The sequence below is a fragment of the Marmota monax genome, unplaced genomic scaffold, assembly GCF_021218885.2.
Source record: "Marmota monax isolate L192 unplaced genomic scaffold, Marmota_monax_Labrador192_F-V1.1 WCK01_AAM20220418_F8-fsc00040, whole genome shotgun sequence".
NCBI lineage: Eukaryota > Metazoa > Chordata > Mammalia > Rodentia > Sciuridae > Marmota > Marmota monax.
Genome location: NW_026692782.1, coordinates 10965080 through 10981614, shown reverse-complemented (window position 1 = coordinate 10981614; position 16535 = coordinate 10965080).

Below are 16535 nucleotides of genomic sequence, written 5' to 3'. Positions count from 1 at the left end.
AAGGTGTGCAGACATTCTGCAGGTGTGCTTGGAGCAAGGTCCTGTTGGTTGATTTTACCGGAAACTCAAGTCAGCTCAGCAAAAAATGGGGCCTGCATCATAGATCTAATGGGGAGAACCGTGTTGGACTGAGCAGTATCCCCCTGGAGCTCGGGGATGAGCAGCGGCACTTGCGAAGCTCCTGCAGGATGAATGAATGAATGAGTCACTTGGCTTTGTTCTCCAGTGTTTGGTGGTGAGCAGAGATGGGGATAGATTCTTCAAGAGAGAGGCCATAGTGCCCCAGGGCTGCCATCTGGATGTGTTTGGTAGAGAGAGAAAGACCAAGGGGCCCAGCGATGTGGGTGGTGATCTTGTGAGAGGCATTTCGCTGCAAAGGGAAATGAATGGGTGAAAGCATTTTTAGAAATGTTTGCAGGCTTCAGTGCAGCCCCTTGCTCCACTTAAGAAGCCCTCTGGTTAAGAGACGTTTTGATCTAGATATTTTGGTGCTGCATAGGTAATGTTTTATCCTCCTCACCCAATCCCAATGTGTTCCCATAAGAAAACAGAAACCAAATGCCACACTCTTTTTTAGGCCACATAGAAACACAGGGTCTCATGGAACCCAAGGCTAGGGGGCCCTGACCCGGAACTGGGTTCCTGCCCCCCATCCCTGGCTCCCAGGATGTGTTCTCTCCTGGACTCACCTCACATTTCTGTGCTTGCCGCTCCATTCACAATCCTTTCCCTCTTGCTTTCACTCTCCTCTCCTTCCTACTCTTCCAGATTCATGAAAATCTTGGAGTTGTGAAGCTACTATCCTGTGCAAAGTGCATGAAAGTTTCCCACCGTTAATTCAAGGGACCAACTGAGCCTGGCTGGTTCCTCTTTGACCCAAGTTCAAATTCTTGTAAGAAGAGCTCTGAATGCCTCAGCCCAGGCCCGATCTATCATGATCAGTGATGGGGCAGTTAAGAGGCTGGGGACAGGGTCACTGGCATAAAAATGGCTACAGGGGACCGTGTGGGAAGGAGGTTGGCTCTCAGGAAAGGAAGCATGGGTCGGTTGGACTCCCATAGTGCACTCTGCATCTGTTTTCACAGAAGTGCAAAGTTGTGATGAAGTCAAGAGTCTGGCCTGAAAGGGTGACATGTGACTCTGCATAAGAGCAGGCCCAGGACGGCTGCACTTGGGACAGACTACACAGAAGTAAGGCCCAGTTGTCTGCCTGGTGATGTCCGAGGCCACGGAGCTAGTTCTAACTGGGAAGAGGAAAGGTAGACAAGAATTCATAACAGCTTGACACCCTCCAGGCTGAACCCAGCAATTTTATTTTTACTTGCTCAGGAGGGGGAAACGTCATCACTGGTTCCACATTTACTTCATTCCTGGGGACTTGTGAAAAATGACCTCAAGTGTAAAATATTGTCTACTAAAGAATTAACTTAATAGATAATTTGGATTCAATTATTGGCTCAATACTAAAATTTGCTGGGAAAAGCACAGGCAATATTTTATGACTGTCACATGATGCAGCGATTGTGAAATTAGTTATTAATGACTTATGAGAGAGACACTTAAAAAAAAAGTCAACCCAAGAAGAGCATACATCTCTCAGGCTGTTACAGTGCAGGCTGAGATGGGGGACACGGCCTCCTCCATTTCTCAATGATTCCAATTTTGCTGACCGGCCCCCTCGCCTTGGCTCCCGTCCTTCCTCTCTCTCCCCGTGTGTGTGATCTGGGGCTGCAGTCACACATGAGTTCTTCGGGAGCAATGAGAAGCTGAAGGTTGCCTCCATCCATCATGGCGACGTGGACACCATCTCTCCCTGCCCTGAGAGCTGGGTGCTGACCTCTCACCTTGGCTCCAGGCCATAGATTATCTCTGGCCAGCATTGTGGAGCAGCACCGAATGAACTTTTAAAACAATAATGAATTGCCGGCAGTGTATGACCATTCCTTTCCACCTGTAACCTGCTTACTAGAGGAAGGGCTTTTATTCCCTTCCCCTGAAGTCCCTGGACTCTCTTTGGGTGTGAGAACCATACACCTTCATTAGCACCTTTAAAGGTACTGCCGAAGCTGCCTTCTAAATTCATTTCAAATGATATTTCTTCATCCTACCAGTAAGTCCTTATCCAGAGAGCTCCTGCTCTTCGTCCAGCTCAGAGTTAGGGCCTGTGGGGAATGGGAGATAAATGACACGTCTCTGCTCCCTGAGGTAACCCAAGGCTCCCCCACCACACAGTGCAGTGACAGCAACTGTCAGAGCAGGGGGACTGTTGCAGCTGAGTGGCTGACACAGAGGATGGCTAATGCACCATGTGGCCCCTAGGGAGGGTTGTGGGGACAGAGGGTCCCTGTTAGTGGTGAAGTGTGGGAGGGCCAGAGTCAGACATTAACCCAACAGCAGTGTAAAGGAGAAACTCGTTCACTCAACAGACACTAAGTTGGGCCAACCAGGTGCCAGGAGAGTTCATGGGGTTCCAGTTGCCAGAGACATGGTCACAAAGCACATCAATGCACCGTGCAGTTCATTCTAGTGGTGTGTGTGTGTGTGTGTGTGTGTGTGTTGGGTGGGGGCATACAGGGGGTTGATAATATTCAGTAAGTGTTTAAAAGCTAAATTATTGTCCTAGACCAGAAAAAAAAATAAGTGCTACAGAAAAAAAAAAAGAAATACAGAGGGGGTAAGGAGCCTGGAGCCCCAGACAATGCTGGGGATGGTACAGTTTCAGATGCAGCAACCAGGGAAGGCCTCACTGAGGAGGTGTGATAGGCTAGCTAAGGTTCAGGGGCGGAAGTGACGGCTGCCATTTGTGAGTCTCTAGGGAGAGGTCTTCGCAAGCAGAGCAGAGGCCAGGGCACAGGCTGTGAGACAGGAGAGGACGTGTTTGAAGTAGTGGGGCTCCAAGACCAGAAGGGGCACGGGAGGGTGGGGCTGGGTGAAGAGTGGAAGGACGGGAGATCGGAGACACCTTGGGGCAGATCATGTTGCAGGGTCTTGGAGCCTGTTGTAAAGACGATCTCCTTCTCCAAAGGAAATGCTAGGCCATTGAGCAGAGGCCGAACAAGATCTGAGTTGTTTTAAAGGGATCCTTCTGCCTGTTCTGTTGTGGTCAGACTGGAGGGGTCTGTTGGAAAGCTAAGCCAGTGGCCCTGGCCATAGGAGCCCTACCTGTAGCAGTAGAGGCAGGTCAGAGTCTGGGTGTATTTTATAGATAGTGTCCATAGGCCTTGCTGGTGGGGCAGGTGGGATGAGGGGAAGAGGCTCTCAGGTGGTCTCTGAGGCTGCTCCTCCCTCCCATAAACTTTGTGGTTGATATACAACCCACAGAAAGGAAGGCCATGTTCCTCCTGGGCTCTCCTCCTTGACCTTCTTCACACCCATTTTCCTGAGCCCATTCCCTCTGTCAATCACTTATATAAGAATCCCCATCTCAACCTTCACTTCTAAGGAACCCTAATGAATGAAGATGCTAAAATTCCCTGTGGTTAGCACAGCCCATACTCACACCCAAATCAAGAAACAGAATGCCACCAGCACCCAGAAGTCCCCTCTGGCCCCTTCCCAAAGGTTGTCATTAATCAGCATTACAACATCATAGATGACTCTTGTCTGCTTTGGAACTTAATATAAAAGCAGTCATGCAGTATGTATTTCTTTTTTGTCTGGCTTCCTTTGCTTGAAGTTAGGAGGTTCGTTATATTGCAGGTCTGAGCTGTTCATTCTCCATTGTCCCGTAGCTCTGCATGGTGTGAATCAACTCACTGGGCACTGTCTTGTCCGATCTAGTGTTGATGGGCATTTGGATTGTTTCTAGGCTTTGGCTATTACAAATAATAATCCTATAAATATTCTTGTGTGTGCCTTTTGTAGCATATATGTAGACATATTTGTAAGGTGTGTTAAAGGAAGGAATCGCTAGGTCATGGGGGCACAAGCACCCTTAGGTTTGATAGACGCAGTTATCAAACTGTGTTTGCACCATTACTCTCTTACCAACATGCATGAACATTCCTGCTGCTCCACATACCTAACATTTGGTATTCTCTGTTTTTTTTCTGTTTTACCCATTCTGACGGGTGTACAGCAATGTCTCATTATGTTTTTTTTTAAAATATATATGTAGTTTTTAGTTGTAGATGAATTCAATGCCTTTAATTAATTAATTAATTTATTTATTTATTATGTGGTGCTGAGGATCAAACCCAGTGTCTCAATGTGCTAGGCACGCATGCTACCACTGAGCCACAACCCCAGACCCTGATTATGGTTTTAATGAGCACTCTCCTGGTTACAGAAAGATTGGGCAGGTTTTTATGTATATTGACTATTTAGATATACTTGCTTTTTTCTTTTTTTTTTTAAAAAAGAATTTTTAAAATTTGTTCTAATTAGTTATACTTAATAGTAGGATGCATTCTAACACATTGTACATAAATGGAACACAACTTCTCACTTCTCTGGCTGTACGTGGTGTAGAGTCACACCTATAGTGTAATGAAACATGTATATAGGATAATAATAACTGTCTCATTCCACCATCCTTCCCACCCCCACAGCCCCTCCCCTATCCTCATTCCCCTCTACAATCCAAAGTTCCTTCATTCTTCCCTACCACCCCCACCCCACTATGGAATAGCATCCACTTATCAGAGAAGACATTTGGCCTTTGATTTTGGGGGGATTGGCTTATTTCACTTAGCATGATATTCTCTAGTTCCATCCATTCACCTGCAAATGCCATCATTTCGTTCTTCTTTAAGGTTGAGTATTTTTGTTGTGTGTATGCACCACATTTTCTTTATCCATTCATGTGTTGAAGGGCATATAGATTGGTTCCATAGTTTAGCTATTGTGAATTGAATTGCTATAAACATTGTAGATGCACTTACCTTTATAAAAATGCCTGTTATGTCTTACACCCATTTAAAAAAATAGGGTTGCTGGTCTTTTTCTTATAAATTTTTAGTATTTCTTCACATATTCTACACATGAGCCCTTTGTCAAGTATGTGTGTGCGTGTGTGTGTGTATAAAATATTATATAATTTCCCCCTTGGATTGCTTTTTACTCTCCTAATGGTGTTTTGATGAGTGATGTTAGCATTTGTTTCTGTTAGGATTGGTGTTTTGTATCCTGTTTAAGAAATCTTTGCCCATCTAAGATCTCAAAACCACTTATGTTGTCTTCTAGAAAGTTTTTGAGTTGAGTAAATGGAAAGGTAGAGTCGGTATCAACCAAATAGGAGACTGGGCCTTGTGGGTTTCTGAGGGGGTTGGAGGACAGGTGGGGAGTTGAGTTTGGGATATGGTGGGTGTGAGATAAACATCAGACATCCAAGACAGTGACTCACACAGGCAGTTGGACACAGAGTTAAGAGTTCAGCAGACAGGGTGCCACGAAGATGACATTAAAGCAACCTTAGAGAAGAAGCCACATGCTGAATCTCCAGGTGAGACCAGATTAAGTGTTCTGGATGACCAAGGACCAGAAAAAGAGATGGCGAGAGAGAAGGCAGAGGGTGGCAGAGGGCTAAGGGCCTGCGTTCTGGGGGCTGGTGAAGCAGGCACATCCAGCTAAGGCTCAGCCTCATGTTGAATGTTGCTGATGCGTCATGTAAAATGAGGAGGGGGATTTGAATCTGGCTTCAGCAATGGGGAGCAACCTCGGAGATGTTGACGAGAACGGCTTTGGGGGAGGCTAGGACAGAATCCTGACTGGGGAAGATTTGAAAGATGAATGCCCTGGCCATGGAGGGGTGGCAGAGACACAGTAAGAACCCAGGTCAGACACGAGGAATCTAGAAGCTGGGAGGGACCTGGAAGGCGCAGTCAGGGCAGAGACACAGGAGTGAACCAGCACATCCTGCCAGACCCCAGGGTGGTTTCTAAGGAGCCAGTCAAGTAGGTGGGCACTGCTGAGGAAGAGCCCCTGCGCAGAGCCCTGGGGGCTGGACAGGGAGACACAGCTTTGTGGGTGTCCTGGTCACACCCAGGTCCTAGGTGCAGCACAGGGTGCTCTTTAGGGCTTGATTTCCCCAACTCATTTTCCACTTTGGTTCCCTCCCTGCCCCTTCTTTGTCCTCCAGTGCTGACCTTGCTGCCTGATGTGCCCACTGCTCCACACTTCTGGGCCTCCATGTAGGCTCTCTCCTCTCCAAGAATCTTTCCCACTGACAGTTTCCTACATAAATCCTTCTAGAGTGAGCTCCGTAGCTGTCTCCAGGAAGCCCTTGTGGCCACAGGTCTGTATCGGCTTCACCTGATGGTGGCCTCCTTGTGGGCTGTTTCTGTCCTTAGGGCCATGCCCAATGTCTGAGACAGAGCAGCTCCCTGGGGGTAGGGGGGCTTAGCGGGGAGGGGGGCTGCAGAGGCTCTTGTAGGTGTGGACGAGCAGCCAGAAGGGAGAATGGTACTCCAGGCCCAGGGCACTAGTGGCAGCACAGCAACACAGCAGTGTGCAGATCCAGGGTGTGGGGAGCCTGAGAGCAGGGCCTGGCTCAGCTGGAGTTGGGGACAGTCTGGAGAGAGAGAGCTCAGTGCATGCTGGTCACATCTGAGGAGGCAGCAGGTGTGTGCTCACACACTGCACAGATGGCAATTGAGGAGAGCAAGTATGGCAACGGAGTCAAGGTGGTTTACCTGGACAGATGCACAGCAACCCTTGAAGCTTGGCTCAGGGCTGATTTACTTATGGCAGGAGGAGATCCAGCAGGGAGCGCCCCACAGGTAAGTGAATGCCCCACAGGTAGTGGGGTGTGGCCACTGGGGTGCATAATTCTGCAGGCAGCCCCAGGTAAGGCCTCTCTTGCTTTCCAGTGCTGGAGGAGGCATGGAGGCTCTTCCTAGATGGTTTTTAGACACCGGCCTCTCTAGCCTCTCCCCTCTTTCTCTCGCTGGAACTGAAGAGCTAACCTTTTATAAATAAACTTGATTACTTCTAATTCTAATTAGAAAATGGAATATGTTCTGTATAGAACATTTGAAGAAATACTAAAAATTTAAAATAACTCCAATTCTACTACCCAGAGATAATCATTATTAGTATTTTAAAGAATCCCTTCATCTTTTTTTCTATGCATAATGCATTGTTTTTACAAAATTCCTTACTATATTTCTAGTCTATGTTCTGATTTTTTAAAATTTAGATTATATTTTGAGACTTTTCTCTGCCACTGATATTAAATGGCTGGGGCAGTCTGTCTTGCAGATGCGTTGAGGTTTATCAAACCAGTTCTCAATTGATAGACATTAGGGTTATTTCCATTTTTTTTTGTTCTTGTAAATAATGCCGCAGTACAAAGCCTTGTTCATAAATCTTTGCCTGTATCTTATTTAGAATAGGTTCTTAGAAGTCAGATTGTTATTTCATATTGTCAAATTACTTTCCAGAATATTTGAGTAGGTGTGAATGGGTTTTGTTGTTGTTATTTTATTTTGTTAAAATCAATTTCCACTCCTATCAGCAATTATTGAGAATGATCATTGTAAAGCATTGAATATTATTATTAAAAATGTAATGGCCATTTGCATTTTTATGTAGCAATCTGTATCTGTTGTCTATTTTTAATTGACATAGTTTTCTTTTTATTATTATCTCTGAGTTCTCTATATAATGTGAAAAGATTGTTTCTTGTATCCTTATTTTATTTTTTCCAATGATCACTTGTCTGTTTATAATGGAGTTTTTGACATGCACAGACTTTAATTTTGCATGAAGAAGCTTTTTTATCTTTCTTTTTATAGTTTCTTGTTCTTAGGCTTAGACAATGTTTTCTACCACAATGTAAATGAACTAGTCACCTACATTTTCTACTTATTTTAGGATTTCCTATGATTTATTAGTTACAAATTCATCCATCTGGAATTTATTTGGATGAAAATTATTATTTTTTTCAATTGTTAGCCAAATAATCACATGTCTCACATCATCTTCTGAATGTTTAGTAATGACATCTATTTTTAAAGTAAATTCATACATACATGTGCACTTATTTATGCACTTGATTCTGTCTGGGAACTACGAGTTGATTTTTCTATCAGTTCCGTGCCATTTGATTGCTGTAGTTAGAGTCAGTTTTAATATCTGTCACAGCAAGTTCCTCTTATTACTCTTATTTTCTATAATGTTTTTTGGGATGATTGCATTTTATTTTTACAGATAACCATTAGAATCTCTTGGTTAAGCTTTTTTTTTTTTAATTTTTTATTGTGGGTTGTTCAAAACATTACAAATTTCTTTTTTTTGTTTTTTTTTATTTTTAATTTTTTATTGTGGGTTGTTCAAAACATTACAAATTTCTTGACATATCATATTCCACACTTTGATTCAAGTGGGTTATGAACTCCCACCTTCACCCCATACACAGATTGCAGAATCACATCAGTTACACATCCATTGATTTACATATTGCCATACTAGTGTCTGTTGTGCTCCGCTGCCTTTCCCATCCTCCCCCCTCCCCCCTCCCCACCTCTCCCCTCCCCTCCCCTCCTCTCTCTCTACCCCCTCCACTGTATAACCCTGAGGGTCTCCTTCCATTACCATGCAATTTCCCTTCTCTCTCCCTTTCCCTCCCACCTCTCATCCCTGATAAATGTTAATCTTCTTCTCCTGCTCTTCGTCCCTACTCTGATCTTAGTTACTCTCCTTATATCAAAGAAGACATTTGGCATTTGTTTTTTAGGGATTGGCTAGCTTCACTTAGCATAATCTGCTCTAATGCCATCCATTTCCCTGTAAATTCTATGATTTTGTCATTTTTTAATGTAGAGTAATACTCCATTGTGTATAAATGCCACATTTTTTTTATCCATTCGTCTATTGAAGGGCATCTAGGTTGGTTCCACAGTCTTGCTATTGTGAACTGTGCTGCTATGAACATCGATGTAGCAGTGTCCCTGTAGCATGCTCTTTTTAGGTCTTTAGGGAATAGACCAAGAAGGGGAATAGCTGGGTCAAATGGTGGCTCCATTCCCAGCTTTCCAAGAAATCTCCATACTGCTTTCCAAATTGGCTGCACCAATCTGCAGTCCCACCAGCAATGTACAAGTGTACCCTTTTCCCCACATCCTCGCCAGCACTTGTTGTTGTTTGACTTCATAATGGCTGCCAATCTTACTGGAGTGAGATGGTATCTTAGGGTGGTTTTGATTTGCATTTCTCTGACAGCTAGAGATGTTGAATATTTTTTCATGTACTTGTTGATTGACTGTATGTCCTCCTCTGAGAAGTGTCTGTTCAGGTCCTTGGCCCATTTGTTGATTGGGTTGTTTGTTCTCTTATTTTCTAATTTTTTGAGTTCTTTGTATACTCTGGATATTAGGGCTCTATCTGAAGTGTGAGGAGTAAAGATTTGTTCCCAGGGTGTAGGCTCCCTATTTACCTCTCTTATTGTTTCTTTTGCTGAGAAAAAACTTTTTAGTTTGAGTAAGTCCCATTTGTTGATTCTAGTTATTAACTTTTGTGCTATGGGTGTCCTATTGAGGAATTTGGAGCCCGACCCCACAGTATGTAGATCGTAGCCAACTTTTTCTTCTATCAGACGGCGTGTCTCTGATTTGATATCAAGCTCCTTGATCCATTTTGAATTCACTTTTGTGCATGGCGAGAGAAAGGGATTCAGTTTCATTTTGTTGCATATGGATTTCCAGTTTTCCCAGCACCATTTGTTGAAGATGCTATCCTTCCTCCATTGCATGCTTTTAGCCCCTTTATCAAATATAAGGTAGTTGTAGTTTTTTGGATTGGTTTCTGTGTCCTCTATTCTGTACCATTGGTCCACCCGCCTGTTTTGGTACCAGTACCATGCTGTTTTTGTTACTATTGCTCTGTAGTATAGTTTGAAGTCTGGTATCGCTATACCGCCTGATTCACACTTCCTGCTTAGCATTGTTTTTGCTATTCTGGGTCTTTTATTTTTCCATATGAATTTCATGATTGCTTTCTCTATTTCTACAAGAAATGCCATTGGGATTTTGATTGGCATTGCATTAAACCTATAGAGAACTTTTGGTAATATCGACATTTTGATGATGTTAGTTCTGCCTATCCATGAACAGGGTATATTTTTCCATTTTCTAAGATCTTCTTCTATTTCTCTCTTTAGGGTTCTGTAGTTTTCATTGTATAAGTCTTTCACCTCTTTTGTTAGGTTGATTCCCAAGTATTTTATTTTTTTTGAAGATATTGTGAATGGAGTGGTTGTCCTCATTTCCATTTCAGAGGATTTGTCGCTGATATACAGGAATGCCTTTGATTTATGCGTGTTGATTTTATATCCTGCCACTTTGCTGAATTCATTTATTAGCTCTAATAGTTTCTTTGTAGAGCCTTTTGGGTCTGCTAGGTATAGAATCATATCATCTGCAAATAGTGATAATTTAAGTTCTTCTTTTCCTATTTTTATGCCTTTAATTTCTTTCGTCTGCCAGTGTTTCGAGAACTATGTTGAAGAGAAGTGGAGAGAGAGGGCATCCCTGTCTTGTTCCAGATTTTAGAGGGAATGCCTTCAGTTTTTCTCCATTCAGAATGATGCTAGCCTGAGGCTTAGCATAGATTGCTTTTACAATATTGAGGTATGTTCCTGTTATCCCTAGTTTTTCTAGAGTTTTGAACATAAAGGGATGCTGTACTTTGTCGAATGCTTTTTCCGCATCTATCGAGATGATCATATGGTTCTTATTTTTAAGTCTATTGATGTGGTGAATAACATTTATTGATTTCCGTATATTGAACCAGCCTTGCATCCCAGGGATGAATCCTACTTGATCATGGTGTACAATTTTTGTGATATGTTTTTGTATCTGATTCGCCAGAATTTTGTTGAGGATTTTTGCATCTAGGTTCATTAGAGATATTGGTCTGTAGGTTTCTTTCTTTGAAGTGTCTTTGTCTGGTTTAGGTATCAGGGTGACGTTGGCCTCATAGAATGAATTTGGAAGTTCTCCCTCTTTTTCTATTTCCTGAAGTAGCTTGAAAAGTATTGGTATTAGTTCTTCTTTAAAGGTTTTGTAAAATTCTGCTGTATACCCATCAGGTCCTGGGCTTTTCTTAGTTGGTAGTCTTTTGATGGTTTCTTCTATTTCCTCAATTGATATTGGTCTGTTTAGGTTTTCTATATCCTCCTGACTCAATCTGGGCAGATCATATGACTTAAGAAATTTATCTATGCCTTCACTATCTTCTAATTTATTGGAGTATAAGGATTCAAAATAGTTTTTGATTATCTTCTGTATTTCTGAAGTGTCTGTTGTGATATTGCCTTTTTCATCCCGTATGCTAGTAATTTGAGTTCTCTCTCTTCTTCTCTTCGCTAGCATCGCTAAGGGTCTGTCGATTTTGTTTATTTTTTCAAAGAACCAACTTTTAGTTTTGTCAATTTGTTCAATTGTTTCTTTTGTTTCGATTTCATTAATTTCAGCTCTGATTTTAATTATTTCTTGCCTTCTACTTCTTTTGCTGTTGTTTTGCTCTTCTTTTTCTAGGATTTTGAGATGAAGTATGAGATCATTTATTTGTTGGTTTTTTCTTTTTTTAAGGAATGAACTCCAAGCAATGAATTTTCCTCTTAGAACTGCTTTCAATGTGTCCCATAGATTCCGATATGTTGTGTCTGTGTTTTCATTTGTCTCTAAGAATTTTTTAATTTCCTCCTTGATGTCTTCTATAACCCATTGATCATTCAGTAACCTATTGTTCATTCTCCAAGTGATGTATGCTTTTTCCTTCCTTCTTTTATTGTTGATTTTCAGTTTCATTCCATTATGATCAGATAAGATGCATGGTATTATCTCTACTCCTTTATATTGTCTAAGAGTTGCCCTGTGACATAATATATGATCTATTTTTGAGAAGGATCCATGTGCTGCTGAGAAAAAAGTGTAACTGCTTGATGTTGGGTGGTATACTCTATATATGTCAATTAGGTCTAGGTTATTAATAGTGTTATTGAGTTCTATAGTTTCCTTATTCAACTTTTGTTTGGAAGATCTGTCCAGTGGCGAGAGAGGTGTGTTGAAGTCTCCCATGATTATGGTATGGTGGTCTATTAGACTCTTGAACTTGAGAAGAGTTTGTTTGACGAACATAGCTGCACCATTGTTTGGGGCATAAATATTTATGATTGTTATGTCTTGTTGGTGTATGGTTCCCTTAAGCAGTATGTAGTGTCCCTCTTTATCCCTTTTGATTAACTTTGGCTTGAAATCTATTTTATTTGATATGAGTATGGACACTCCTGCTTGTTTCTGAAGTCCATATGAGTGATATGATTTTTCCCAACCTTTCACCTTCAGCCTATGTATGTCTTTTCCTATCAAATGCATCTCCTGTAGGCAGCATATTGTTGGGTCTTGTTTTGTGATCCATTCTACTAGCCTGTGTCTCTTAATTGGTGAGTTTAAGCCATTAACATTTAGGGTTATTATTGAGATATGGGTTGTTCTTCCAGCCATATTTGTTTATTTCTGTTACTAAACATGGTTTGTTTTCCTCTTTGATTATTTTCCCCCCCTTTACTGTCCTACCTCCCACTGTTGGTTTTCATTGTTATTTTCCATTTCCTCTTCCTGTAATGCTTTGGCGAGGATGTTTTGAAGAGATGGTTTTCTAGCTGCGAATTCTTTAAACTTTTGTTTATCATGGAAGGTTTTAATTTCATCTTGCATCCTGAAGCTTAATTTCGCTGGATACACAATTCTTGGTTGGAACCCATTTTCTTTCAGTGTTTGAAATATGTTATTCCAGGATCTTCTAGCTTTCAGAGTCTGTGTTGAAAGATCAGCTGTTATCCTGATTGGCTTACCCCTAAATGTAATCTGCTTCCTTTCTCTTGTAGCTTTTAAAATTCTCTCCTTATTCTGTATGTTGGGCATCTTCATTATAATGTGTCTAGGTGTGGATCTCTTATTATTTTGCACATTCGGCGTCCTGTAGGCTTCTAGGATTTGGGATTCTGTCTCATTCTTCAAGTCTGGGAAGTTTTCTCGTATTATTTCATTGAGTAGACTGCTCATTCCTTTGGTTTGGAGCTCTGTACCTTCCTGTATCCCAATGACTCTTAAGTTTGGTCTCTTAATGTTATCCCATATTTCTTGGATGTTCTGCTCATGGTTTCTTAACAGTCTTGCTGAGCTGTCTATGTTCTTTTCCAGTTGAAATACTTTGTCTTCATTGTCTGATGTTCTATCTTCTAAGTGTTCTACTCTGCTGGTAGTATTCTCCATTGAGTTTTTAAGTTGGTTTATTGCTTCCTGCATTTCTAGGATTTCTGTTTGTTTGTTTTTTATAACCTCTATCTCCCTGTATAGTTGATCCTTTGCTTCCTGGATTTGTTTGCATAGTTCATTGTCGAAGTAATCTTTCATTGTCTGATTTTGCTGTTTAATGTCTTCCTTGATACTCCAGATCATCTGAAGCATGTATATCCTGAATTCTTTATCTGACATTCCATCTGCTGCAGCTGTTACCTCTTCTAAAGTTGCGTTGACCTGCATTGCTTGTGGTCCTTTCTTTCCTTGTCTTTTCATACTGCTTGCGTATCTTTCCTGCAGGCGCGGGCGGCGGCTCTGCTCTCTCCTTATTCCAATTGGGGTGTCGTGGCTACCACGCCGGCAGGTCACTGGGCCTGTTCTGGGCGCTGGCGGCAGCTCTGTTCTGCCCCTACTCCAATTGGGGTGACGAGTGTACCACGCCGGCAGGCCACCGGGCCTGATCCGCCGGTCGGTTGCAGGTTTGCCTACCCTGCAGGCGCGGGCGGTGGCTCTACTCTGCCCCTACTCCAAATGGGGTGACGTGTCTGTCGTACCGGCAGGCCACTGGGCCTGTCCCGCTGGTCGGTCGCAGATCTGCCCACCTTTCGGGCACGGGTGGAGGCTCTGCTCTGCCCCTACTCCAACTGGGGTGTCGTGACTACCCCGCCTGCAGGACGCTGGGCCTGTTCCTGGCACGGGCGGCGACTCTGCTCTGCCGCTACTCCAATTAGGGTGGTGTGTGTATCATTCCGGCAGGCTCCTGGGCCCGATCCGCCGGTCTGTCGCAGGTCTGCCTACCTTGGAGGCGCGGGCGGCGGATCTGCTCTGCCCCTCCTACCACGCCTGCGGACCCCTGGGCCTGATCTGCAGGTTGGTCACAGGTCTGCTCACCCTGCGGGCACGGGTGGAGGTTCCGCTCCTCCCCCACTCCAATTGGGGTCACGTGGCCACCACACCGGCAGGGCCTGATCTGGGCGTGGGAGAAGGATCTGCTCTGCCCCTACTCCAGTTGGGGTGACGTGTGTACCACACTGGCAGGCCACTGGGCCTGACCCGCCAGGCTGTCACAGGTCTATTTACCTTGCAAGCGCGAACGGCGGCTCTGCCCTGCCCCTCCTACCACGCCCATGTACCACTGGGTCGCGGGTCTGCCCACCTTGAGGGTGCGGGTGGCGGCTCCGCTCCGCCCCCTCTCCAATTGGGGTCACGCGGTCACCACGCTGGCGAGCCGCTGGGCCTGCTCCGGGCGCTGGCGGCGGCCCGGTTCCTACTCTCTGGCTCGAAGACAAATTGAGGAGACTCGGGTGTCTGTGCCTCTCCCCCCCTACCAGGAGACCAACTGTTTCTGTCGCCGCTGGTATTGATGAAGTTCTCTCCTCCGCCGCTTTCTGATGACATCAGATCTCTGCCATGTTGGTATCCTATGCGAATGGCAGCATTTCGTTCCCCTTGCCGGGCAACCAAAGCAACGGGTGAGTCCTGACCAGCCCTCAGCAGGACCGGGACCGAGACGCAGTTTCCGCGGGCTCCTAGCCCCGGTCCAGGGAAGTTCCGGGAGCCGGAACTCGGCCGCTTAGTGCTTGGTGTATGCTCTGATAGGAGCAGGGTCCAAGAAGCAGCCTCCGCAGGCTCCGCAGCCCTGGGCCAGGGCGGTTCCGGGAGCTGGAACTCGGCCTCCCCGCGCTCGGTGTTCGCTCCGATAAGATCAGGTTCTAAGAAGCCCCCAGGCACTGAACCCTAGCAATCTGTCTGCAAGCCGCAGGCGAATGGCAGCCTGAAATTACCTGTTCTATGGCTGAATGAGCTGCGGTCAGTCGAAAACAGGGAAGGTGACGTCAGCTTTCCAACATGGTGGCTGCTGGCCTCCTCTGTGGTCTGACCGGTGTGGAGAACCGAGATGGACTGCTTCCTTCCCCCGTCTCGAACCCAGAATTCAGCCCTGAGTACGGTGCTTGCGCGGCTGGCAGAAACTGCAGCGCTGTATCCCTGCGTCGCTATCTCCTCGTTTCCCAGCGCGCGCTGCAGACTCTAGCCGCGGGGCGATTCGCTGAATAAGCAGTGTTACCCTCCGTGCGACAAACCTCTCGCGTTTGAGTCCCCGTAGCCGATCCTCGTGCGATGGAAATCCTTCCTCCAGGTTCTGGAGCACCCCACTATTGCTGGAAATTCCTAACAAGATAGCCTTTAGCCATCCTGACTTGTCATACTCCCACACAGTGAAGCAGCACATGGGGGCAATGCACTCCCCTCGCCGCCATCTTCCCTCTTTGGTTAAGCTTTAAGAAAAAAAAATTCCCTTGGAATTTTAATTGGAGTTACACTAAGTTTATAAATTAGTACGTGGAGAATTGACTTCTTTACAATACTCAGCTTTTCCATCCACCTATATATTATTTTAATTCAAAATTTCTTCCTATAGGAGATTATTATTTTATTTGTATGCACTTAGGGTGGCCACCTAGCTTACCTGGAAGATGGGGACAGGAGATGGGTTCTGTGGGGTAGAAAGGCTGGATGACAGTGTGCCAGTGGAAGAAGCCAGTGGAAGGCACTGGCTTCTGCTTAGAGACACAGAGCTACTTGCATCTGATCTGGAAGCCCAGAGCAGCCACTGCCTTTGTTTCTAGATTTTTTGTTGTTGTTGTTGCTCATGTTTTATTTCCACTCTATTAATTCTTGATTATTTGTCTGGATTTTGGTGGTTTGTGGGTACCATATTGATGAGGAGAGTACTGTAGATAGGAGGCTGGATTGGAAACACATCTCATGGAGACTGACAGATACAGGGTCTGACTGTCTATATAATGCCCACCTAGGATGTCTTGGTTCTTGGTGTCCCTAGTAAGTCACATGAATCACGAATTCAGCCTATTCCTTGACCACTGCCTATTTTGTATTCTTTTGGGCTTTTGGGTTTCTTGATATTAAGATAAAGCCTGAGTTGTGTCTCTCAGTGTGTGTGTGTGTGTGTGTGTGTGTGTGTATTAAGTTTTCCTTACCAAGACCAAAATATCTGACCAGAACAACTTAGAGGAAGAGAAGTTTATTTTGAGCTCAAGGTTTCAGGGGTTCAGTTCATGGTTGGTTCCATGGACCTGGGCCTAAGTGAGGTACGACATCATGACAAAAGGGAATGTTTGAGGAAAGCTGCTCATGTTGTGGTAACCAGGAAAGAGAGAGAGAGAGAGAGAGAGAGAGAGAGAGAGAGAGAGAGAGAGAGAGAAAGAAAGAAATATATAATTCCCAAGGCATACTGCCAGTGATCTACTTTTTCCAGCTACATCCCAGTGG